General features: G+C 45.3%; 1 pseudogene; it reads right to left on the reverse strand.

The window, feature by feature from the left end:
* Window positions 1–5,780: 5,780 nt before the first annotated feature.
* LOC123728090 (prolactin-like) lies at window positions 5,781–9,568 on the reverse strand (annotated as a pseudogene).
* Window positions 9,569–10,205: the final 637 nt, after the last annotated feature.

The raw sequence follows: 10,205 nt of genomic DNA on the forward strand, positions 1-10,205 counted from the left end.
CATTAAGGTTTAGGAGCACGAGGACAGATGCAGAGCCTCGGTCTGATGCCATTAAAAGGTAATTTACCACCTTCACAAGTGCAGTCTCAGTGCTATGATGGGGTCTAAAACCAGACTGAAGCGTTTTGTATACATTGTTTGTCTTCAGGAAGGCAGTGAGTTACTGCGCAACAGCTTTTTCTAACATTTTTGAGGGGAATGGGAGATTCCATATAGGTCAACAGTTTTTTATATTTTCTGGGTCAAGGTTTTGCTTTTTCAAGAGAGGCTTTATTACTGCCACTTTTAGTGAGTTTGGTACACATCCGGTGGATAGAGAGCAGTTTATTATGTTCAACATAGGAGGGCCAAGCACAGGAAGCAGTTCTTTCAGTAGTTTAGTTGGAATAGGGTCCAGTGTGCAGCTTGAAGGTTTAGAGGCCATGATTATTTTCATCATTGTATCAAGAGATATAGTACTAAAACCCTTGAGTGTCTCCCTTGATCCTAGGTCCTAACAGAGTTGTGCAGTCTCAGGACAACGGAGCTTTGGAGGAATACGCAGATTTAAAGAGTCCATAATTTGTTTGCTAATGATCATGATCTTTTCCTCAAAGAAGTTCATGAATTTATCACTGCTGAAGTGAAAACCATCCTCTCTTGGGGAATGCTGCTTTTTGAGTTAGCTTTGCAACAGTATCAAAAATCAATTTTCGATTGTTCTCATTTCCCCCAGTTAAGTTGGAAAAATAGGAAAAATAGTAACATCTCACAGCAAGACCTGGCACATCTGGTGCAGTCCATGAGGAGGAGATGCACTGCAGTACATAATGCAGCTGGTGGCCACACCAGATACTGACTGTTACTTTTGATTTTGACCCCCCCTTTGTTCAGGGACACATTATTCAATTTCTGTTAGTCACATGTCTGTGGAACTTGTTCAGTTTATATCTCAGATGTTGCATCTTGTTATGTTCATACAAATATTTACACATGTTAAGTTTGCTGAAAATAAACGCAGTTGACAGTGAGAGGACGTTTCTTTTTTTGCTGAGTTCATGTCAAGGGGTACTCAAGGAAGCAGGAGGGGTGAAGTCAGGCGCAGGAGACAAATGTCCGTGAACACATGTTTAATTGGTACAATCCTCAAACAGCCAAAAAACAGGCAATGCAGGGCAACAATACAAAATAGACAGAATGAGCCCGAAAACAAAGTAGGGGCGCAGCCCAAAACTCGCAGCCTTACTGATACACAGGCAGAGGGAAAACACCTAACCCCAGCCTAACCAACCTGACGAAAACAATCACGCACAAACAAAACCCTACACAGAAAGACTAAATAACCCCCCCACTAATGAACTAACACAACACAGGTGCAAACCTAAACTAGACCTAACAAAAATAAAATTAATAGAGGATCGGTGGCAGCTAGTAGGCCGGCGACGACGAGCGCCGAGCGCCACCCGAACGGGGAGAGGCGCCACCTTCAGTCGACGTTGTGACAGTTCAGGATATGGTAGAAAGAGTATGTGGCCTTTTCTGTAGCCTACAGGCTGGAGAGAAAATGTATGACAATGTAATGAGACGGACACTTTTTACATCATGCAGGTTTCTCCAATCAAATAGCCTAACCTAAATGGAAATCAATCAGCTGTCAAATGGCGGGTGAAAAAAAAAAATGCATGAAATGTATGCATTCACTACTGTAAGTCGCTCTGGATAAGAGCGTCTGCTAAATGACTAAAATGTAAATGTAAATGTAAATGAGCTGTCATGTTAACAAACAACATATCCTAAAAACAGGACAGGTCAAAGTAAAATGGACAATATGGAATGGACAATCGTGGGAGTTTCATCCCATTGTGGGAGTTTTATCCCATTGTCATGATCAGTGGTTTCAAGTTTGTATCTGTACATTGTTGACAAGCTATCTGTATCTGTAAAAAAAATTCAGAGCGAAAAAGAAAATACTTCTGCATTTCCCGCAGTGTAAACACCTTGCAAAATGGCTGGTGATAACTCCTGATCAAGTTGGGTAGTTGATATTCAGAGCTTAAATAGCCATTTTGATTAGTCACAGGAATCAGGACTAATAAAACCAATTGCAATGGCCTGACGTTGGTGACCTTACTCGATCTGATATCTTGAAGTAGTTGTTTCCTTTGCTCTGCGTGGGTCGTGGGTTTTGTGGAGGTAAAGATGCTTTTTGGGAGGCAGTTGTTGATGTGTTTAGAGGGTCCCTGGTTCGAGCCCAGGTTGGGGTGAAGGACAGAAGCAACACTGATACACACGCGTGTGTGTGTGTGACTGTCCAGCCAGCAGTGTAGCAGGACGCTAACCTTTTGAGTGTCAACAGCAGGACTCAAGTCTGCATTCCTAGTTTCCATAACTTAAGTACAAGGGTTATCATCCACAGTGTTCAGTCCTGTTTCCATGATTTATGTACCAGGGTTATCATCCACAGTGTTCAGTCCTGTTTCCTTCACTAATGTACAAGGGTTATCATCCACAGTGTTCAGTCCTGTTTCCTTCACTAATGTACCAGGGTTATCATCCACAGTGTTCAGTCCTGTTTCCTTCACTAATGTACCAGGCTTATCATCCACAATGTTCAGTCCTGTTTCCATGACTAATGTACCAGGCTTATCATCCACAGTGTTCAGCCCTGTTTCCTTCACTATTGTACAAGGCTTATCATCCACAGTGTTCAGCCCTGTTTCCTTCACTATTGTACCAGGGTTATCATCCACAGTGTTCAGCCCTGTTTCCTTCACTAATGTACAAGGGTTATCATCCACAGTGTTCAGCCCTGTTTCCATGATTTATGTACCAGGGTTATCATCCACAGTGTTCAGTCCTGTTTCCATGATTTATGTACCAGGGTTATCATCCACAGAGGTGTAAAGAGGAGCTAAGACAGAACAAGGACAACACAATGATGAAGTGAGTCACAACAGAAAACTGCGTAGTAGTGGGAGGACTGCAAGGGCAACCAAACCACATCATTATATAATTACATTACATTCCTCCATGGATATTTTTGTGTGTTTAAAGGTAGTGTTCGCTGCGGCGCAGCTGTCTAAGACACTGTATCTCAGTGCTTGAGGCGTCACTACAGACACCCTGGTTCGAATCCAGGCTGTATCACAACCGGGCATGATTGGGAGTCCCGTAAGGCGGCGCACAATTGGCCCAGCGTCGTCCGGGTTTGGCCGGTGTAGGCCGTCATTGTAAATCATTTTCAAGTCTCCTTGCAGTCTGAGTTGAAGTGCTGTGTGAAGTTCTGCTATCTAAAGGCAGATGTGTGAATTTGGCATCAGGTCTCAGAAAGGGAGGAGAGAAAGAGTGAGAGGGAGAGACAGAGAAGGTTAGTGAAAGATAAGACACTGTTCTACTCTCTGTCGTCACCACTTGGGTCGTTTGTTCAGTTGTAAAGTATTGATGACAATATGTTGCCAGACAGTCACACAACAGGACAGTCACAACAGAGCCCCCTCAGCATTCAGTTGTGCCCTCTGTCACTCTTTCTCTGTCTCGCTCTCGCTCTCTCTCTGTGTCTCTCTGTGTGTGTCTCTCCCTGTGACTTTGTGTGTGTGTGTGTGTATCTCTCTCTCTCCCTCTCTCTCTCTCTCTCTCTCTCTCTCTCTCTCCTAGATGTATCCTGTCCTAACCTGTGTGTGTGTATGACTATCTTGAGGGCATAGTAAATGGTCTGTTTTGTAAAGTTAAGACATCATTCAATTAGTTTACTTGGGTGACCAAAGAACATATGGCATTCTTAGAGGGGAAAACAATGTCATGAGTCATGCCACACACACACACACACACACACACACACACACACACACACACACACACACACACACACACACACACACACACACACACACACACACACACACACACACACACACACACACACACACACACACACACACACACACACACACACACACACACACGTACGTTTGTTTTACTATCCTTGTGGGGACCAAACAATTGATTCTCATTCAAAATCCTATTTCCCTTAAACCTTACCCTAACATTAACCCCTAACTCAAAAAACCTAACCCCTAACCCTAATTGTAACCCTAAACCTAACCCCTTTTTCTTTGTGGGGACCGGCAAAATGTCCCCACTTGTCTGAATTTTCCTTGTTTTTCTATCCTTGTGAGGACTTCTGGTCCCCACAGGGAAGCTGAAACCAAACACACACACACACAGCTCTTTGTAATGATGACCTGTTTGGATGAGTCTGTTGTACGCTTTTCAATTATCATGTTCTGGCGGCATTCCAATGGCAATTTAGGTCATTACTGATTCTAATGTCTTTATTTTGTCTTGGCTAATGAATGTGAAGAGCGACTGACGCAATATGAGCTTATATTAGCTCATTTAGCATCTGTCATTGCTTTGCATTGAGATCATAGCTCAGACCCAAATTAGACTGACACAGGAAGTGCCTGGGTGTTTAAGAAACAGTGTGTGCCAGTGTCATCCTGTCCCCCGTTTCCCATCTTTCTGTGGGTCCTCAAACAACCCCTTTCCCCCTGTCCCATCCGATCCCCCATCCACCTCTCCGCTACCCAACCCCTAGCGCGTCGTCCCTCGTTCCCTTCCATCATGTTTCTATGGGTCCTGTCCCTCTGTCTTCTTTGCTCCCTGCGTCACTTGGGAAACATATGTTAAAGTAAAAGCCTGGCAGCCTGAGCCAATGACTCCCGACTGAAGTACGAGAAGTCGCCTTTGATCAGTGGAGCCGCCAGTCAGTAGGCAGCCGGACCGTGGCTGAGCGTCATACCCACTGCTTTATTCTCCTTCTGCATGGCACACACTGGAGCCCCGGGCGTGTCTAGGAGACGTCTGACGCAGACACAGCGCTGCCAGAGTGGAGCTAGCTCCTAGGAAGGATATGGATTCATTTGTTTCAGCAGCATGACGGTTTTCAGTGTAAGGGTGTGTAATGTTACCATCAGTGCTCTCACAGAGTTTGAGTCACTCGCAGCTGCATGTATAACCTCTGCACGTGCAAGCTTCGAGCTTAAATGCGTTGATCATGAAATTGTGTCATTCCGAACTTCATCCGCAATGCCAAATTCCATTCCGTTGGACTCCAGCGATACTTCTCCTTGTAGCCCTGTAACCTTTTCAGCGTACGCAAGCCCTGGCTAGACGGAGAGGTTTCGCTCAAGTCCAACAGAACGGAACATAACGTTGCTGATAAAGTTTGGAATGACACAATGTCATGTGTACAACATAAAGGCTTGCATCACTACAAGTATTTGGGTGTTTTTGGAGCCTTTGTTCATGTTTTATCTGTGCCCCTCCAACTGCAGAACAAGCATGAGGAAGTCTATCGCTGTTTAGATACGTTTCTCAAAGTGAAAAAGTGTCTGGACGATACTATAACATGCCATCCAAAATACAGATTTGGTTCAAAAAAGTGAACTTGTCCTTTAATCCTTTTTTTGCCTCTGCCAGGTGGTGTTCAATCTGATCCACAGAAGCCAACGCGTTAGTACGTCTGATTCAACTGTTTAACTAATCATAGTCTTCAATCAACATTTCATTAGTTAGATTGAGTTTGTTGCAGCATCGGCTGGAGTAAAAGCCTGCATCCATGACACTTTGCAGATACCTTTGGCCAGTGGTTCTCAACTCCAGTCCTCCAGTACCCTCAAATACGCTACATTTCCTGCAACAGGGTGATCAGATTAAGATCTTACATCTGTGCTATATTTCTCTGTGTCATGAAATATATACAGTACATAGAAGGCATTAAGGCATTGTCGTTGGTGGAAGTTATTGTTGGATTTGTCAGGAGGAGTAAAGAGCCACAGTCCCAGTCTCTTGTCTCGGTCTTATCATCATGTCTATTGATGATGATGATGATGTCCCATTTCCTTGATTGACACGGTAGCTTGTGAAAGTCACGCCTCTTGTCTTGTCTCAACATCTCAGCATCCGTTCTCAGGTACGATCCTGCATTTGAGGATCTTCAGGTAGTTCTGGACCTTGTTGGAGTCCCGTCTGAAGCAGTAGAGTAGGTCGTGGTCGCTCATGGCCTGGGATTCTCCGCTGGTGTCTGACGAGGGGTCCAAGGCCTCAGGGGAGGACAGGCCACTCAGGGAGTTACTGATCATCCCCAGGTGCTGCATCTGAGAGAGAGGGACACAGACAGTGGATTGTCAGAGACAAGGAATTTTACTTTCTGTACATATTGCATTATGAGGTGTGCGTGTGTGCGTGTGTGCGTGTGTGCGTGTGCGTGTGCGTGTGCGTGTGCGTGCCTTCTCTCGTGAGCTATCACATGCCAACCCAGTAGCAGAGCGAGGATTGTCTAGTGACATCCTGGTTGGCATCTGCATTCGTCACTGACTCAGTGATGGTGTCAACATCAGTCTACACAATGTCACTATGGATCAAGCTGCTATAGGACTCTTTTCACTATAGTATGCTCAAGGCTAACTCTGTCTTATTTGTATTCTCTCTCTCTCTCTCTCTCTCTCTCTCTCTCTCTCTCTCTCTCTGTCTTTCTCACCCCCATCTCTGTGATTCATAAGCACTTCGTCATTTGTGAGCCATTTCACATTAGAACTCTTATATAAAGCCATAGGTAATATTCAACGTAATCATCCAAACAACAAATAGTAATGATGGATTTCAGTGATGATTGTTTTCTAGAATTGAGCTGCAGTCAGTAGAAATGTTCATTGTATAATTATGACCTCATAAAGAGATTAATATTACTTAATTGGTGGGTAATATAATAATACATTAGTTATCAGATACACTATATATACAAAAGTATATGGGCACCCCTTCAAATTAGTGGATTCGGCTATTTCAGCCACACCGTTGCTGACAGGTGTATAAAGTCAAGCACACAGCCATGCAATCTCCATAGATAAACATTGGCAGTAGATTGGCCTTACTGGCGAGCTCAGTGACTTTCAACGTGGCACCGTCACAGGATGCCACCTTTCCAACATGTCAGTTGGTCAAATTTCTGCCCTGCTAGAGCTGCCGCGGTCAACTGTAAGTGCTGTTATTGTGAAGTGGGAACATCTCTGAGCAACAATGGCTCAGCCGCAAAGTGATAGGTCACACAAGCTCACAGAAATGGGCCGCTGAGTTCTGAAGCACGTAACGTGTAAAAGTAATCTGTCTTCGGTTGCAAGTATCGAGTTCAAAACTGTCTCTGGAAGCAACGTCAGCGCAAGAACTGTTCTTTGGGAGCTTCATGAAATGGGTTTCCATGGCCGGGTTTGGCGGATGCCAGGAGAACGCTACCTGCCCGAATATATAGTGCCTACTGTGAAGTTTGGTGGAGGAGGAATAATGGCCTGGGGCTGTTTTTCTTGATTCGGGCTCCTTAGTTCCATTTAAGGGAAATCTTAAAAGTGAGGTCCATACAGAAATGGTTTGTCGAGATCGGTGTGGAAGAACTTGACTGGCCTGCACAGAACCCTGACCTAAACTCCATCGAACACCCTTGGGATGAATTGGAATGCTGACTGCTAGCCAGGCCTAATCGCCCAATATCGGTGCCCGACATCACTAATGCTCTTGTGGCTGAATGGAAGCAAGTCCCCGCAGCAATGTTCCAACATCTAGTGGAAAGCCTTCCCAGAAGAGTGGAGGCTGTTATTGCAGCAAAGGGGGGAACCAACTCCATATAAATGCCCATGATTTTGGAATGAGATGTTGGACGAGCAGGTGTCCACATACTAATGGTCATGTATTGTAATAGATGCGCACACACACACACACACACACACACACACACACACACACACACACACACACACACACACACACACACACACACACACACACACACACACACACACACACACACACAGCCCCCCCCACCCTTCTCCCCCCACACACCCATCTTCCTATCAGCCGTCGTCCCCCCATCTTCCTCTTACCCTATCAGCCACCTTGTTCCCCGTCTTCCTCTTAGCCTATCAGCCACCTTCTCCTGCTGTCTTCCTCTTACTCTATCAGCCACCTTCTCCCCCGTCTTCCTCTCACCCTATCAGCCACCTTCTTCCCCCATCTTCCTCTTACTGTCACTCCCTGTCTTTGTGATTGTCTCCACCCCTCCAGGTGTTGGCCATCTTCCCTGTTATCACCTGTGTATTTATACCTGTGTTATCTGTTTGTCTGTTGCCAGTTCGTCTTGTCTGTCAAGTCAACCAGCGTTTCCCTAGTCTCTCTTTTTTCTCGCCCTCCTGGTTTTGACCCTTGCCTGTCCTCTCTTACCCTATCAGCCACGTTCTCCCCCCGTCTTCCTCTTACCCTCTTATCCTATCAGCCACCTTCTCCTCCCATCTTCCTCTTACCCTATCAGCCACCTTCTCCCCCCATCTTCCTCTTACCCTATCAGCCACCTTCTCCTCCCATCTTCCACTTACCCTATCAGCCACCTTCTCCTCCCATCTTCCTCTTACCCTATCAGCCACCTTCTCCTCCCATCTTCCTCTTACCCTATCAGCCACCTTCTCCCCTGTCTTCCTCTTACCCTATCAGCCACCTTCTCCCCCATCTTCCTCTTACCCTATCAGCCACCTTCTCCCCCATCTTCCTCTTACCCTATCAGCCTCGTTCTCCCCCCATCTTCCTCTTACCCTATCAGCCACCTTCTCCTCCCATCTTCCTCTTACCCTATCAGCCACCTTCTCCCCCCATCTTCCTCTTACCCTATCAGCCACCTTCTCCTCCCATCTTCCTCTTACCCTATCAGCCACCTTCTCCTCCCATCTTCCTCTTACCCTATCAGCCACCTTCTCCTCCCATTTTCCTCTTACCCTATCAGCCACCTTCTCCCCCCATCTTCCTCTTACCCTATCAGCCACCTTCTCCTCCCATCTTCCTCTTACCCTATCAGCCACCTTCTCAACTCCCTTGCGGAGCTCGTGCACCATGTAGCTCATCTCCAGTGCTTTGTTGGATCTGAAGTTGTTGAAGTCATCCTGGTGAACCATGTTCTGGTGGAACTGCCACAGAGGATCCTTCCATGCTACCAACAGCTTCAGAATCACCTCTGTTAACTCTTCTCTCTGAGGAGAGAGAGGGGGATTTCCTTGAGCATATTAGAGAACAATAATGGGACTTACGAATTCAGAGTGCAGGTCACTGGAGATGCTGTGCATCCTGGCACTGTGCTGGATGACCCCGTCAAAGAGGTCTGTCAGGGAGAGGAAGTGGAACCCCGCCTGAACGTGGGCACAGATGGGCGCTGTGTTTGCCCTACCCCTGTCCCTGCAGCTACACACACACCAACACCAGGAGCAGAGCCCACACTGGAAGAGAGAGAAGACAAGTCATGGAAGAACTAACACTGGCCTATGTATATCTAATGTAACAAGATGACATGTACGTAGGTTCATGACTCCATACCATTCAAACCGTATAGCCTAAAAACTAGCACATACTGTGTAACAATGTCATATATGACATCAAGCATACCATCTACTCTATTTAAACCACAGTGGTCTTCTTGGTATGTCAAATCAAATCAAACTTCATTTGATTTAAACCACTGTGGTCTTCTTGGTACGTCAAACCCAGTAAACCTCATGCGCGCACACACACACGCGCACACACACACACACACACACACACACACACACACACACACACACACACACACACACACACACACACACACACACACACACACACACACACACACACACACACACACACACACACACACAGCCCCCCCCACCCTTCACACAATAGAGTTCTGAGTTCTGATTTTGTCACGATTTATTTATTTTAAAGAACATTTCATGTCTAGTTGGTCTTAGGAATAAAAAATAAACAACATATTTGTTAATTTCCATCAATTTCTTTCTGAGTTACAGCCCTTCTCCCTCTTGAAAATGTACATTTAAAACATTAAATGGATTCATTATATGAAACATGCATGTACTCTAAACCTAAAGGTAATATGGTCATGGCAGTATTTATGATATTCTACTCCAGTGGCTCTGCCCCCCAAACTCTGAGAGAAAATTTAAGTTTTCATCATCTAGATAAGTTACATACAGGTGTAGGATTTAATTTGAGCCAGTTTACTACAGCAGGAAAATAATCCTGCAGCAAAAGGAAATGTGAATTATTACGTGGATTATAATTAATGATAATCTTTGTAGGGATTGACACATTTTTCGTAAGGGAAAATCAAGTATGAAATTTCAAAGTGAAAATTA

The sequence above is a fragment of the Salmo salar genome, chromosome 17, assembly GCF_965601325.2.
Source record: "Salmo salar chromosome 17, fSalSal1, whole genome shotgun sequence".
Lineage (NCBI taxonomy): Eukaryota > Metazoa > Chordata > Actinopteri > Salmoniformes > Salmonidae > Salmo > Salmo salar.